Source organism: Podarcis melisellensis, assembly GCF_964234715.1.
Source record: "Podarcis melisellensis genome assembly, chromosome: 8".
Classification (NCBI taxonomy): Eukaryota; Metazoa; Chordata; class Lepidosauria; order Squamata; family Lacertidae; genus Podarcis; species Podarcis melisellensis.
The window spans coordinates 1,983,249-1,999,878 of NC_138540.1; the positions used below are offsets into that span (position 1 = coordinate 1,983,249).

Consider the following 16,630-nt stretch of genomic DNA (forward strand, 5'->3'; position numbering starts at 1 on the left):
ATTAATCACATAGAAGAAAAGAAGAAAAGTTCCCCCCCCATCCAGTCTTGCTCCGGCATACTAAACCTGGTGTATTTTCTTCATGTTGTAGTCCATTAAATCATTTCACAGAGGTCACTTCAGTTAGCAGTCTTCACTCCCATTCTTCACTTGAAATATGTGCATTTGTTGATTTAGTGGAATGTTAAGAAGGATGCTTGGTTATAAATAATTGGCCATCACTAAATTGGATCAGAATTTGATGATAAGAGAGATTAAGAGAAACAAAATTTGTAGGAGAATTATTTTATTGTATTTAAATAAGTGGTTATAAAATTGAAAATAAGATGATAATTTGCTTGACAAAAACTTATTAATGATGTAAGTGGGAGCGGGGGATGTGAGGAAGTCTAAAGATGTTATGAAATTTTGCAAAACAAAGTAACGCTGTTTATTATTTTTGTATTTCTGTTATTAAAAACTCCAATAAATATATAATAATAATAATAAAAGAAATATGTGCATTTGCTTATTTTCCAATTATATATTTCGAGCTGATGTAAACCAGTGACAAATCAGAAAAATCAGAGACAGCGTCCGGGAGAGCCGGACCCACCTGAGGGCTTTGTGCCTAGTGCCCTCACCCCCTTCTTTCAAATCTGGGGGTGAATTATGGGCACAGCAGGCAAGGCAGCGTTCCCCATTCCCTTGGGGCAACGAAGGGAGGCTGCATACTCCCATATCAGCCTCTTAATTACCTCGTGTGGGTCGGAGAGATGTTATTGTTGGCCACCTTCCAATGCGCCCCCTGGTGCCCCGCCCCCGGCCAGTCACATTTCTTTGAAGTCTCTCAGCCCCACTCACCTCACAGAGTGTTAGTTGTTTGAGAGGAAGGGAAAGGAGAATGTTAGCCGCTTTGAGACTCCTTCGGGTAGTGATAAAGAGGGATATCAAATCCAAACTCTCGGACGAGGAGTGGGATATAAATTTAATAATAATAATAATAATACTGAATGCACAGTAGTGTGTATGGGACCCAGTGACTTGCCAAGATTACAGGAGCTGCTGAATAAATGAGAATCAAGAGAGATGGTGCATGATGGACACAGGAAAAGCAAAGGACTTCATGGGGAGCAGCTTTGCAGCAGACGTTAAATTTCTGAAAGCAGAGAAAACAGCACATTTAACATTAATGCTCTAACCCTAAGCATAATTTCTCTAAAGTACGGTGGGTCCTACTGGTTTTGATGGTGCTAGCTTTCTTCTAAGTATGCGCAGGAGTGCAGCATTGTACAATTTTCAGTTTATGGTTCAATTAAAACTTGCATGTGAAAGTGCCTTTCTTTCAAGTAACCACAGGAATCCAGCAATGAGGGTGCAAGCGGCTTATCTTGGGAGGGTGGGATTTCTCCCTCCTCACCCACTCCTCTGCCACCCCCAATGCAACCTCCGAGTGATCCTGTGTAGGGTTGGGCTATATACAGATGCATCCCCTAGCCACTGGAAACCAGTATCCATTTCTTTCAAGACAAATGATTTCCTTCAGCCCATTGCCTTTTTTGTGTTCAGGAAGCCAATAAAGTCCTTTCAGCAATCACTGAGAAATCAGAAGAGTGGAGGAGGGGTCATAGTGGGAAAAATAGTTATAGCCTTGTTTCCCATTACAGTATCAGCAAATTCAGCTGCTGTGAATAGCAGGATGGCAGCCAAAACAAAATTATAGAGAAGTAAGCGGGAGGAATCGGCTTGCTCAAAAATATTTAGGGGAAAGAACTCTAAAGGGACACAAACACACAAAAGCAGCCCTGTGAGGAATGATTGTGCCAGCCTTTGCTAACCTGGTGCCCCCCCCCCGATGTCCTGGCTGTGGCTTATCAGAGTTGTAGTCCAAAACATCTGGAGGGCACCAGGTTGGTAAAGGCTGCAATGAGCTCATTGACTACAGAGTGCTGAATGTCAGCATGGAGGACAGAGAGAAAAAAGGGGGAGGGGGATCAATAGAGTATCCTGGAAAAAGGTGAGTCGGGCCAGTTAGAACCTTGAACAGGGAACACCCCACCTTGCTACAGAGTCCACTTTTTGAGACCTAAATTTAAACTAGGGAGTATCCAGCTGAAAGGTGAGTTTGGTACTTTGCATGCAGAAGATCCCATGTTAATGCTTCAGCCAAAATGGAGGCCAGGTAGCAAGGACTGTCTTCCCAAGACACAGAAGAGCCAGTGCCTGCCAGAGGAGTAGGCCAGGCTGAGCCAGATGGAGCTGTGGTCTGACTCCCAAGTTCCTTGTTCGGCAAAAAGGATATACCCATAATTTTTCACTAAAAGTGTGGTTTGTTTGTTTATTTATACTATTTCTTATAATTAAACCATCACTTCCACCTGAAGTTAACCCCAAACAATCCGTTTCACCTCATTTAGTGTGTAATTGGATGCATGTTTATGATGCCTGTTGACACGCACGCCAGCCTGTTCTCCGCCTCTCTCGTCATCTCTCAACCTCGCCTCCCTCACTGGGTTGTTCTGTGCATAAAAAATGAAGGAGAGAACCATGAATTCAGCCTTGAGCTCCTTGGAGAAAAGGCAGGATATAAATGTAATAGATTTGTAATAGATTAGAGCTGGACCATAAAGAAGGCTGATCGCCGAAGAATTGATGCTTTTGAATTATGGTGCTGGAGGAGACTCTTGAGAGTCCCATGGACTGCAAGAAGATCAAACCTCTCCATACTGAAGGAAATCAACCCTGAGTGCTCACTGGAAGGACAGATTGTGAAGCTGAGGCTCCAGTACTTTGGCCACCTCATGAGAAGAGAAGACTCCCTGGAGAAGACCCTGATGTTGGGAAAGATGGAGGGCACAAGGAGAAGGGGACGGCAGAGGACGAGATGGTTGGATAGTGTTTTCGAGGTTACCAGCATGAGTTTGACCAAACTGCGGGAGGCAGTGGAGGACAGAGGTGCCTGGCGTTCTCTGGTCCATGGGGTCACGAAGAGTCGGACACGACTAAATGACTAAACAACAACAACAACAGCTTTCTCCATGATCCAGCGCATGTTTGCAATTTGGTCTCTGGTTCCTCTGCCTCTTCTAAATCCAGCTTGCACTTCTGGGAGTTCTCGGTCCACATACTGCTTGAGCTTTCCTTGTAGAATTTTAAGCATAACCTTGCTAGCGTGTGAGATGAGTGCAATTGTGCAGTAGTTGGAGCATTCTTTGGCACTGCCCTTCTTTGGGATTGGGATGTAGACTGATCTTCTCCAATCTTCTGGCCACTGCTGAGTTTTCCAAAGTTGCTGGCATATTGAGTGTAGCACCTTAACAGCATCATCTTTTAAAATTTTAAATAGTTCAGCTGGAATACCATCACTTCCACTGGCCTTGTTATTTGCAGTGCTTTCTAAGGCCCATTTGACTTCACTTTCCAGGATGTCTGGCTCAAGGTCAGCAGCCACACTACCTGGGGTATACGGGACATCCATTTCTTTCTGGTATAATTACTCTGTGTATTCTTGCCACCTCTTCTTGATGTCTTCTGCTTCTGTTAGGTCCTTTCCACTTTTGTCCTTTATTATGGAAATCTTTGTACGAAATGTTCCTTTCATATCTCCAATTTTCTTGAACAGATCTCTGGTTCTTCCCATTCTATTGGTTTCCTCTATTTCTTTGCATTGCTCGTTTAAGAAGGTCTTCTTGTCTCTCCTTGCTATTCTTTGGAAATCTGCATTCAATTTCTTGTATCTTTCACCATCTCCCTCGCAATTTGGTTGCCTTCTCTCCCCCGCTATTTGTAAGGCCTCGTTGGACAGCCACTTTCTTGCATTTCCTTTTCATTGGGATGGTTTTCGTTGCTGCCTCCTGTATAATGTTGCGAGCCTCCATCCATAGTTCTTCAGGCACTCTGTCTAGCAAATCTAAATCCTTAAACCTGTTCCTCACTTCCACTGTGTATTCATAAGGGATTTGACTTAGATTGTATCTTACCGGCCCAGTGGTTTTTCCTACTTTCTTCAGTTTAAGCTTGAATTTTGCTATAAGAAGCTGATGATCTGAGCCACAGTCAGCTCCAGGTCTTGTTTTTGCTGACTGTATAGAGCTTCTCCATCTTTGGCTGCAGAGAATATAATCAATCTGATTTCAATGCTGCCCATCTGGTGATGTCCATGTGTAGAGTCGTCTCTTGTGTTGTTGGAAAAGCGTGTTTGTGATGACCAGCTTGTTCTCTTGACAGAACTCTATTAGCCTTTGCCCTGCTTCGTTTTGATCTCCAAGGCCAAACTTGCCAGTTGTTCCTTTTATCTCTTGACTCCCTACTCTAGCATTCCAATCCCCTATGATGAGAAGAACATCCTTCTTTGGTGTCACTTCTATAAGGTGTTGTAAGTCTTCATAGAATTGGTCAATTTCAGTTTCTTCAGCACCAGTAGTTGGTGCATAAACTTCGATTACTGTGATGTTAAAAGGTCTGCCTTGGATTCGTATCAAGATCATTCTATCATTTTTGAGATTGCATCCCAGTACAGCCTTCGCCACTCTTTTGTTCACTATGAGGGCCACTCCATTTCTTTTATGGGTTTCTTGCCCACAGTAGTAGATATGATGGTCATCCGAACTGAATTCACCCATTCCCGTCCATTTTAGTTCACTGATGCCCAAGATGTCAATATTTATTCTTGCCATCTCATTTTTGACCACCTCCAACTTACCCAGGTTCATGGTTCTTACATTCCAGGTTCCTATGCAATATTTTTCTTTACAGCATTGGACTTTCCTTTCGCTTCCAGGCATATCCGCAACTGAGCGTCCTTTCGGCTTTGGCCCAGCCGCTTCATCAGCTCTGGATCTACTTGTACTTGCCCTCCACTCTTCCCCAGTAGCATGTTGGACGCCTTCCGACCTGAGGGGCTCATCTTCCAGCGTCATAACTTTTATATGCCTGTTGTCTTTGTCCATGGAGTTTTCTTGGCAGGGATACTGGAGTGGCTTGCCGGTTCCTCCTCCAGGTGGATCACGTTTGGTCAAAACTCTCCACTATGACCTGTTCATCTTGGGTGCCCTGCTCGGCATAGTTCATAGCTTCTCTGAGTTCTTCAAGCCCCTTCGCCACGGCAAGGCAGTGATCCATGAAGGGGAGTGTCTATAGCTATGGAAGGGCAAATCTAACAATTTTGGTTTTGCTCAGTTTCTCACTTTTTCAATCTTAAATTCAGTTCTCCATATTTTTGCATCAGTTTGCTAATGTGTTTTTTTAAAAAAAAAAAAACCTCTCATAAAATTAATCAGCATTTCAGTGCAAATTTCCCCTAATTTTTTCATGCTGTTTTCACTAATATATGCATTTTCTATAGTGTGTGCATTTTTTAAAACTCAAGACTAGTAAACAGCATTGCAAAATTTGGAGAAATAAAAAATTTGAAAGATTGTGGTGTTTTGGTTTGTGTATCACTGAGGAGAGTGCAAATTAGTTAACTTCACCTTTAAATGTAAAATTAACCAATAAACTGAAACTGACACAGGGACAAACAGAAGAAGACGCTCCCCTTTATCACATACACAGCCCAACAAGACAATAACAATAATCCACCAACAGCATACAAATCAATATGGCTAACCTGATCCAAAACACCCACCCACCCCACTCACACATGAAAATAAAGATCACCACAGCCAATCACAAACAAACAATCACACCCTAGGCCAACCCCAACCTCTCTCACCCCCAAAGGAACACAAGTGAACAGCAGAGAACCTGCACAAGCAACGCTGACACCAAACCCTACATACATTAAGCAAAATATTCAACATATTATTCAACATCTTATCTTATTCAACATCTTTATCAACGACTTGGATGATGGACTCAAGGGCATCCTGATCAAATTTGCAGATGACACCAAACTGGTAGGGGTGCCTAACACCCCCAGAGGACAGAATCACACTTCAAAACGACCTTGACAGATTAGAGAACTGGGCCAAAACAAACAAGATGAATTTTAACAGGGAGAAATGTAAAGTATTGCACTTGGGCAAAAAAAAATGAGAGGCACAAATACAAGATGGGTGATACCTGGCTTGAGAGCAGTACATGTGAAAAGGATCTAGGAGTCTTGGTTGACCACAAACTTGACATGAGCCAATAGTGTGACACGGCAGCTAAAAAAGCCAATGCAATTCTGGGCTGCATCAATAGGAGTATGGCATCTAGATCAAGGGAAGTAATAGTGCCACTGTATTCTGCTCTGGTCAGACCTCACCTGGAGTACTGTGTCCAGTTCTGGGCACCACAGTTCAAGAAGGACACTGACAAACTGGAACGTGTCCAGAGGAGGGCAACCAAAATGGTCAAAGGCCTGGAAACAATGCCTTATGAGGAACGGCTAAGGGAGCTGGGCATGTTTAGCCTGGAGAAGTGGAGGTTAAGGGGTGATATGATAGCCATGTTCAAATATATAAAAGGATGTCACATAGAGGAGGGAGAAAGGTTGTTTTCTGCTGCTCCAGAGAAGCGGACACGGAGCAATGGAGCCAAACTACAAGAAAGAAGATTCCACCTAAACATTAGGAAGAACTTCCTGACAGTAAGAGCTGTTCGACAGTGGAATTTGCTGCCAAGGAGTGTGGTGGAGTCTCCTTCTTTGGAGGTCTTTAAGCAGAGGCTTGACAACCATATGTCAGGAGTGCTCTGGTGGTGTTTCCTGCTTGGCAGGGGGTTGGACTCAATGGCCCTTGTGGTCTCTTCCAACTCTATGATTCTATGATTCTATGAAATAGAAACGTTGCCACCCGACCCCCCCCATCTCCCCCCCCCAATGTCTCAACAAATGAAACTGATTTGTAAAAATGTTACATGGAAAAAATACAAGAGACATGACACATACTTCTGTAAAACAATAATTTATTTTTTTTAAAGTTCACCTTTAAATGTGAACTCAATTGAATTTTTCTCCTATATGTATATTGTAAACCTTATCACTACAATCTACGGCATTGAGTCTTGTGAATCAGGTTTGCGTCTAGGGTGCCACTAAGGCCTGTGAAGGAGCTGTGGTCTCCTTGCTTGATTTCTTTGTGGAAGCAAAAAACAAACTAATATGTTTACCAGTAAGTATGTAGGGTAGCAGAGAAGGTTCCAATGCAATTAAAAGGACATTTATTTGTAGGAAATCAGATCAGTCGGCATTTCAATATGAAAAAAGCATTCCAAAAAAATAGCACTGTACCACTTGGGAGTAGGGTTCATAGTTCTAAAAAGTAAAAATCTGTGCTGATATGGAAGGCCCTTGGGCAAGGTCACCTCAGTGAATCCTCACTACAGTCTTTCCACACATTTACTCATCTCTGGGCACAGTCCTCACCAACATGCAGAGCAGGAGGTGGGCGGCTATTCCTCCTGTTCTTCTCCACTGCCAGCTCTGGTACCCCTGCAAGCACCTCTGAGCTACAGCGTCTCTGTTATCCATTCCCAGAGAGCTTGTCGCTTTCTCCACCAAGCCCATGGCTGCTCTTCTAATTGACCAGAGATGGCCATTTCTGTGCAGCATGCAAACTCCTAACCTGATTCTATGCATATTTACTCAAAAGTAATCTCCACAGACTTTCAAGCAGGGAGGGGGAACCTTTGCTACTCCAGATCTTGTTTGACTCACATCAGCTCCAGACAGCCTATGGCCAGGGAGGAGGGTGGAGGTGGTTCTCCAGCACCATCTAGAAGGTGTGTACAAGGCGGGGCACTTAAAAACTCTTTCTGAGGCAGGAAAACCCAGCATGGAAAAAACCTTAAAGCTCTCTGCCTTCCTTACTGGGCTCTGGGAAGGTCCTGCATGGGTCCTGGAGGCCTTCACGAGATCATGTGATAGAATCATAGAATCATAGAGTTGGAAGAGACCACAAGGGCCATCGAGTCCAACCCCCTGCCAAGCAGGAAACACCATCAGAGCACTCCTGACATATGGTTGTCAAGCCTCTGCTTAAAGACCTCCAAAGAAGGAGACTCCACCACACTTGCACAGCCCCACAATATCTTGTGAAAGCCTCCAGAGCCCATGCAAGAACTCCCCAGAGCCCAGGAAGCAGCACAGAGAGCTTGAAAGTGCTTTCCATGCTGGGTTTTCCTGCCATGGAAATAACTTTTTAGTTCTCCACGTTGTGCAATTGCATGCTGGCCAGCTGCCAAGCATGTAAAATTGTCACACAAGTTAAATGCATGCAAGTCAACTGTACCAACAGGGCAGGTGTGCAGATAGCTGAATGTGCATGCCTTATTTCTTAAAAGAATTCCCCATCCAGGGACAACAGCAAATTATTTTAAAACAAAAAACACACCCTTTTGCTGTTCTGGATTTGTGCAAAGCATTCCAGGGCATGCCAGAAATAGAAGCATAGCTGGAAAAGAAATGAAAGCAGTTTTGAATTCTCAGCACACACCTTTTAGATTGCTGTGCAATGTCTGGTGTAGGAATTTTTAAAGAAGCTTGCTTGCACAGTTTTAAAGTTTTGTGCAAATCTGAGGGATCAAAAGTTGTAGCAGGGGAATATAATAGTTATGACCGTGGCAAGGGTCGGGGAATGAAAGCACTGAGGAAGTTGTAGCTATGGAAAGGAGAGAAGTAGAAAGTGATTATTGATTCACCCATCCAAAAAGCAAAAGCAAATCATTGGCAATCCCAAGAGAGGTAGTTTGGAGCCTGATTTCCTGAAATTTATCAGATAACAGGTGAATCTGAATTTACAGGGGGAAAGCATCAAGACTGGTGTTGCTTGAGGGTATGGACTACAAAAATCAAATAGGACTGCAAATAGCTGAACACAGAGAGCAAACTCTGGTTTGCAGAAGTGCTGAGGCTCTTCCACAAGATTCACCTGAAGCATAGAGTGTGGCAGCCAAAGAGACTCCTTTTGAGGCATCTAATCACAGCCTGCATTTTTATCAAAGCTTATATATTAATCAGGATCTGTATTTTAAAATGAGCTTAAAGATTTTCAAATGTTTCAAGCCAGGCAAACCTAAGAACCTTGGCAAGATGTTTAATCTCCTGGACAAGGGGCCCCTTGATTTATAGCAGAAAACAATTCTCAAAGTCGTAAAAAGGGAATTACAGGCTAAGAGCAAGGTTACACTGACCCTACAGATTAAGCTTAGGCAAATAGTAAACTTGAGCCATATCTTCTTCCTAAGGTTAAAAAGGTCAAGAGAAATGGAAAGGAAAACATCTAGCTGGCAGAAAGGGGGGGAGTATTTTGGGAAATCTTTTTCTAAAGTTGTTTCTTTCTTAAACTGATATCCTTTTAAGATTTCTTTTCCTTTTAAAAGGTTATTTATGTATGTATTAAATATATTAGCTTAAATGTAATTATGCAAAGAATCTAGAAAGAAATAAATGTTAAATTCTTATTTCATAGAATCATGGCTGTAGGAGACCAGAGGGGCAAATGAGCCCAGCCCCCTGCCAGACAGGAGACGCCATCGAGCACTCCTGATATATAGTTGTCAGGCTTTTTGTTTAAAGACCTCCAAAAGGAGATCTTTCATTGATGATGCATGAGAATGTGAACTTAAGATCCTTGACATCTGTTAAAGATAAAAATTTAAAACCATTAACGATCTGTTTTGGAGGGCAATAGGGCAAGGAGGGCAAGAGGTGAGCTGGTAATTAAGGTTCCTTGTTGAGATAAATGTAAGATAAATGATTACTTATTTGTCATTTATAGATAGAAGAATATATAGCTTTTGTCTCCCATAAAAGGCAAAAGGAAATGGGTGTATCTTTTGTGATTGGTTCTAGCAAACAGCCAATGGGAATTTCAACCAGGCTGATTGGACAGAGGCAGCCAAAGGAGGAGCAAGGAGGCTGGGATGAGGGAATATAAGTGCTGGCCAGAATGGCAGGAGGCCAGGCCAGAGCTTGGTAACCATATACCACTGTGCCTCTCATTTATTTGTCTGACAAATAAATTATTATTTTAATTTCTCTATTGCTGCGTTGAATATTTCATTCCAGCTAAGCGTTAACCACAAGCAGGGTGCTACATTTTATGGTGCCCCTGTGACTCGGATAAGTGGTCTGCTGGAACGCAGCCCCTTCGCCCTACTGGGCAGGGTACAAGAGGGAGGACCACGAACTGCTTACCCAAGCGCGCACTGGAAATTTTTTCCAGGGGAACGCAGAAGTCTCGTCTGTCTGATACCCTGCTCACTGGCGGCGACGGACCGGGGGGAACCAGAGAAATAAACTGGGAACCAGCCAAGGGTAAGTGCACTAAGGGGTTTTGGCCCTCCAATTAATTAGGAGGAAGAGAAGTCCTGATCAATCTTCTGCGTCTCAGTAAGGGGAAACTGAGTACGCTAGGTGGTTGGGTACATCAGATGGTGGTCTGGTGGAGGAAAAGGGAAAGGTTGGGAGGTAGAGTGTGGTGAAGTATCTAGCGCATTGTATGTGTGAGAAAGTACAGAGCAATCTGTAGCTGACCTGAGTGTGGAGTGGGCAGTACTTCGGTTCCTAGTAAGGCGACTTCACTAGGCAAGGAACCCCACAAGGCGCGTGTGTGAGTGACTGAGTGGATACTTCACAGGGCCATACAATGGGAGTCGGGGGTTCAAAGGGGGGAAATACACCTCTTGAATGTATGTTAAATAATTTTAAGAAAGCCTTCTCAGGGGCATATGGAGTCAAAATGACGCCAGAGCGCTTGAGAACGTTATGTGAACTAGAGTGGCCAAAACAAAATACTGAATGGCCATCTCAGGGAACCTTTGATATAAATTTAGTAAGCAAACTTTGGACTGATATTGCCAAAGAAACTGGAGGGTGCCCAGAACAATTTTCATATATAGATTCTTGGCTGAGCACATTAAATAAAAATCCTCCATGGATAAGGGAATGCAAAGTCAAACGATGCAAATTATTGGCTGTAAAAGCCGAAGCTAGGAAAGGAATCTTGCCAAATAAACTCAAACCCATTTTTGAGGGACCAGAGGAAGAGGTGCTTCCACCTCCACCCTATGCTCCACATCGAAGGGAGCCTGATCCAAACACTCCACCAGTTGTAACCCCAAGGCAAGAAAGTGGAATGAATAATGGGGGTGGAGTCACAGAGCTTGATTCCTTGATAGATTATGATAAATATCTTCAGGAGGCATTGGAGTCTTATAATAAAGCCCAAGCAGAAGTGGTTATTCCACCTGTGACTCCTAATAGACCTCCATCTACAGTCTCCGTTAGTGGAACAACTGATTGCCCACCCCAAACCCCTGTACATCCAAGTCCTAGAGAACTATTACAGAAGTTACAGGGAGACCTTGATCGGTCAGCAAGCAATACAGCCAGGCGTATAAAGCTGCTAAAAGAACGTCTTGGGACAGATACCATCCCCTATGATTTGAGGCCCCTAGAGCAAAGCGAAGAGAAAGGTCACATAGTAGCCCCTCTTAGAAGAGTATTTGATGCACTTGAGGAGCCTGTGCTGGTTAACAGGCAACCCGGACCAAGGCCACCTCGAACTTCGACCCTGCAATATATTCCATTCACGACTACGGATCTGATGAATTGGAAAACACACACCCCATCTTTCGCAGAAAAACCTCAGGCTATGATGGACTTGGTGACTTCAATAGTAAATACTCATAGTCCTACTTGGACAGATTGCCGCCAACTCCTGAATACTCTTTTCACCACTGAGGAAAGAGACATAATTGAAAAGGCACAGATATATTTGCGTGAGCAGGCCAGAGTGGGAAATATTTTTAATATTGACCGTCATCTCCAAGACAACTTTCCCTTGGAAGATCCTAATTGGGATCCAAACAATGCAATTCACCTGACCAGGCTTACCACCTACCGCCAGACGCTTGTGCAAGGTATCCGCAGGGCATGTCAGAAGCCCACTAATATGTCTAAAGTCTCAGAAGTAGAACAGAAACCAAATGAGAGTCCAGGAGACTTTTTAGAGAGGCTGCAGGAAGCCTATCGTATATGGACTCCTTTTGACCCTGAAGCCCCTGAAAACAGCAGAATGATTACTGCTACATTTGTGGCCCAGTGCGCTTCTGACATTCGTAAGAAAATTCAGAAATCAGAAGGATGGGAAGGGATGATGATGAGCCAAATTATGGCCATTGCACGCCGAGTTTATCGGAATAGGGATGAGGCTGAGAAACAAGAGAAGAAGAAGTGGCAGAAGGAAAAGATGGTGATGCTAGCCACAGCAGTAAAGCAAGACTACCGCCCCTTAAATGGAGGGAGAGGGCGGGGAAGGAATCCACCACTGGGAAGGAATCAATGTGCAAATTGCAAGAAGGAGGGTCACTGGAAGCGGGAGTGTCCTGAACTCCTGAGGTTGGAAGAAGTACACCCAGGCCCAGGCCCAGGCCCAGGCCCAGGCTCCGGCCCAAGAAACCAGGGACGGGGACGGGGAATGATCCGAGATGGAAGATATCAGAGACCTGGACAAGGACGGAGTAGAGACAATTTCATTGGACTGGCAGAAGAGGATTTTACCCAAGACTAGGAACGACCGGACTCCATAAAGTTATAAGCTTTCATGTGCATGCACACTTCTCTATTGCGACAGCATTTTAGACCTTTTATCCATTTTATCCCATTTGATATTCTCTAGTATTATTTAAGTTGTGTTGCATGTTTCCTGGAGAGGCACTTTATAAATTTATTAAGGCACTTTATAAATGTCAAATTCATGCAGTTGTCTTGTCTCCAACTCTGAAATCACGGTGGGTACCTTCCCCTTCTTTACATCTCCAACAATTCTTTTGTTCTATTTTATATATTTTTGGAAGTTTTAATGGTGCAATATACCACCTATAAATCATTTTCATGTAATTCTCTTTCAACAATATGCAATCCATAAATTTCAAGTTCACTTTCCAAAGCCTTATCCAATCCTCAAGTTGTATGTTGTGACCGAAATCCTGTGCCCAATTAATCATTACTGATTTGACTTCCTGATCTTTAGTTTTCCATTCCAACAGAATATTATACGTGTTCTTTAATAATTTGGAATTATCATCTATGATATCCTTTTGGAATTTGGAAAGTGTGTAAGTGAATCCTCTTATTATCTACTTTATAATTAAATTTTAAAATCTGGAAGAGAAAAGCCTCCTTTTTCTTTTAGATCTGTAAGTATTTTATGCTTTCTTCTTGGCCTTTTCCCACTCCAGATAAATTTTGAAATATATTTTTGCCATTTTTTGAAGCAGGCATTGTTACAGTGGTACTTCAGGTTACATACGCTTCAGGTTACATACGCTTCAGGTTACAGACTTCGCTAACCCAGAAATAGTGCTTCAGGTTAAGAACTTTGCTTCAGGATGAGAACAGAAATCGTGCTCTGGTGGCGCAGCGGCAGCAGGAGGCCCCATTAACTAAAATGGTGCTTCAGGTTAAGAACAGTTTCAGGTTAAGAACAGACCTCCGGAACAAATTAAGTACTTAACCCGAGGTACCACTGTACCTATTATCGGTATTGTCTGAAAGAGGAACAACATTTTGGGCAACACATTCATTTTAATTGCTGCAATTCTTCCTAAAAGGGAAAAGTTCATCCTGTTCCATATTTCTAAATTCCTTTTTATTTCATTCCAAATTTTTTCATAATTATCTTTGTAGATATTAAGATTCTTTGTCGTGAACCATATTCTGAAGTATTTTACCTTTTTATGAAGTATTTTACCTTTTTATTACCTTTCTATGTCTATAAGTTTGGATAACTCTTTTCTGATTCTTTAAGATTTTTGACTAACAATTTAGTTTTGTTTTTATTGAGTTTAAACCCTGCCACCTGTCCAAACTTTTGAAATTTTTCAATTACTCTAGGAAGAGAATTCTTGTCTGCGAAGGCTTTCAATTTATGCTCATTTTTCTTTATTTTTATTCCTGCCACATCTATGTCAGCTCTAATATTTCTTGCTAAAACCTCCAGGACCAGAATAAACAAAAGTGATGATAACAATCTCTGCTCTCTTTCTAACTTGCTTGTTAGCTGCCCAATTGGAGCATAAATATTTTAAATAAATAAAGCAAAACCTTTTCCTTGATCAAATGAATGGGGAATCCTTTCCACACTTGAGAGCTTTGAGTATTGGAATTTATTCTCTAAGTCTAAGTCTGGATTAGCCTGACTGCTGCAAATAACAACCGACACTAAGAATTCTCTTTTACCCAGCATTGTTCCAGAATTCTGAGAAATCAAAAAATCAGTGCCGTTTTGAAATCCAGTGGTTAAATTCAGTGCAGTTTGAAAGATTCAGTCTGCCATCTTGATTCAAAATGGCATCTAATTGGATCCAAATTATGGCTGCATATATTTCAAACACATCTGTAGGAGTGTTGTTGGCTGATCCCTAAGTTGGGGAGGTTCATTTGACAAGAAACCAATCCTTTCGTGTCATTGGCCCAATAGTGTTGGCTGCCCTGCCAACAGAGATTCTGTAGGTGCTGTCTGTTTCTGATGAAAAAGGCTTATGCAGGCAATTAAGAATACATCATCATCATCATCATTATTAATTTTATTTCTATACCACTTTATATTTTTAAGAAAAAATCTCAAAGCAGTTTACAGCATATTAAAACATCAATAAAACAATCCAGAATTAAACATTTCTGAAGAAAGTCAAATATAGAGTATACAGTCAAAGCCACATAATTAACAGAAAACTAAAATACTATCTTAAAGATGTCAAAATAAAACATTACAAAGGAGGTAAACTACAGAATACATATTTAAAACAAAGTTAACCCAAAAAAACTTAAACATTTCAAAAAGAAAAAAACATTGCTAAACGAAGTCAAATATAAAATACACATTTAAAACAGCATAGTTAACAAAAGAATAAAATATTATCATAAGCATGACACGGCTGTTTGGCAGGCACAAAAGGGTGGGGCAAAAGAATCCAGTAACTAGGACTGGTTGCCAGGCATAGTGCTGTTCCTCCGGTCTCATGAGGAGCCTCTTCAGTGGGGCTGGTGAGTGTGGCCCCCCAGGCCAGGTGGAAAGGGCCTTGCAGGGAGCAGCCTTCACCACTCACAGCCAGGTGATCGTCCTTTCACAATAGCTGGTTTCTGATTTTGTCCTTTTTCCATTTTTTAATTGTATGGTTTTATGCACAATTGTTGTAAACTGCTCTGATATTATTTTTTATGAATAGAGATTTTTATAAATAATTAAAATAATATTTCTAAAATATATAGTAGAAATATCTATAATACCAAGGGCTCTAATCACTTCCCATTAACCTGAGAGGGAGGAGAAAGTGCAGTTGCTTTGGACTTGCTTAAGAAATGAAAGCAGCTTGCTTGGTCTCCACCTGCAAACAGAAGATGTCAGTGCAGCACAGCAAGAGTTAATGTAAATGACAGGCCACAACTTCAGGGCACCAGCTGCTTTTGCATCAGATTCACAATCCCCTGGGGTCCCTTAACTACTTCATAAACCTGGTCTTTGTGGATGCAATGCCTTGCACCATTAGCATTTTGGGGATGTGCTGGTGTTATATGTGCCCCAGCAGACACACAAACAAAAAGGGCGGGGGGGGGGCTTTCTCAATGTTGCCTTCCTCTCCCATTTTGTCCCACAACCTGTCAGAAATGAAGGAAAGGTCATCCCCACAACACCATTCAGGAATTACTTAGGGGTAGAGGTATGCAACCAGACTTGACTGATTATTTGGGGCTTTCCGGACTGGGGGTAGGAAAGGCAGTAATTGCAGGGTGGGGGTGAGGAGAGACATGAGAGACATAATTAAAATTATGTATGCTATGGAGAAAGTGAGTTTTTCTCCCTCTCTGATAAAACCAGAACTCTCAGTCAGTGAGTGAAGCTCAACACCAGATGATTCTTGCACAGAGTGACTTCAGTTTACGTGCCACGGCTAAGCTGTGGAATAGGCTGCTGTAACATGTGGCGATGACCATCATCGTGGGTGTCCTCAAAGCTAGGAACCTTTGGCTCTTCTGATGTTGCTGAACTACAACTCAGGATGGTGGGAGTTGCAGTTCAGCAACATCAGGAGGGCCAAAGGTTCCCCAAAATCATTTTAAACAAATCCTGATGAGATGGAAGTGCTGGCGGGTGGGGTTTCCTGTGCCCAGGCATTGACAAAATTACTTGTTCTTAATGGGGTTTAAGGAGCAGCTCCATGCATTGGCGCTTGTCCTGGATCTATCATCGCTTGAGGCAAGGGCTGCCAGGTCAGAAGCACTCCAGACCCAGAGGAGACCTCAAGGCAGCTCAGGGATATCACAGAGGACTTTTTCTCCTCAGCCACCATGTCCTTTTTGTGACATCACAGACAGTTTACAGCCAATGGCTACAGGTGGAGAGACATCAGACCATCTCCTCAGCACTGATTTATCGTTTATTTCTCACCCAGCCCACTCCCCAGGCGTACTGATACTGGGGGTGCTGTGGGGGACACACACTATAAAACTCAGGTATTTGATTTTCCGTAAGATGGAATTTACACTACTGTACAGCCAGATGTATTGAGAAAGCCATTCATTTATAAATGTAAGTTGGTTTGCTTAAGCACTGCAATTCTCTTCATTGCTTTCAGAGGTGGTCTTGAGAAAACCTCACTGAGTTCAGACAATGAAGGGCACGGCTACCATTCAAGAGCATCCCCAGGCAGCTCAACTGAC

At 42.6% G+C, this 16,630-nt stretch overlaps 1 long non-coding RNA gene across 2 annotated transcripts; it reads right to left on the reverse strand.

Annotated features, from left to right (window-relative positions):
* Positions 1-823: 823 nt before the first annotated feature.
* LOC309375584 lies at positions 824-16,574 on the reverse strand. 2 transcript variants are annotated; one of them, XR_014170959.1, is made up of 4 exons: positions 16,098-16,574; positions 15,227-15,297; positions 2,388-2,498; positions 824-1,138 (listed from the first exon to the last, which is right to left on the reverse strand). It is a non-coding gene; the product is annotated as an uncharacterized lncRNA (long non-coding RNA). The 2 variants fall into 2 exon arrangements; XR_014170958.1 differs by lacking the exon at positions 2,388-2,498.
* Between the last annotated feature and the right edge of the window lie 56 nt (positions 16,575-16,630).